The sequence below is a fragment of the Mandrillus leucophaeus genome, unplaced genomic scaffold (genome assembly GCF_000951045.1).
Source record: "Mandrillus leucophaeus isolate KB7577 unplaced genomic scaffold, Mleu.le_1.0 Scaffold1679, whole genome shotgun sequence".
NCBI lineage: Eukaryota > Metazoa > Chordata > Mammalia > Primates > Cercopithecidae > Mandrillus > Mandrillus leucophaeus.
Genome location: NW_012101675.1, coordinates 113672 through 113901, shown reverse-complemented (window position 1 = coordinate 113901; position 230 = coordinate 113672).

Sequence of the window (230 nt, the reverse complement as noted above, 5' to 3'; positions counted from 1 at the left end):
TGGCAGTCCTTTCTCCCTCTCACTCAGCAAGGTAAGAACCAAGTAGTGCATTTCTTGAAAGTCTCAGGAATTAAGGATTTAAGTTACAGTAACGGGTAAGGTTTTGGCCTTAAGCTAAACACAGGAGTTAACTAGAAGTCTACAAAAGGAACAATTTAACACTTGCCCACAGCTCTACCTATTTCTAGAATGTTAGTCCATCAAGAACATACATGCAGGGCAAAAGATAG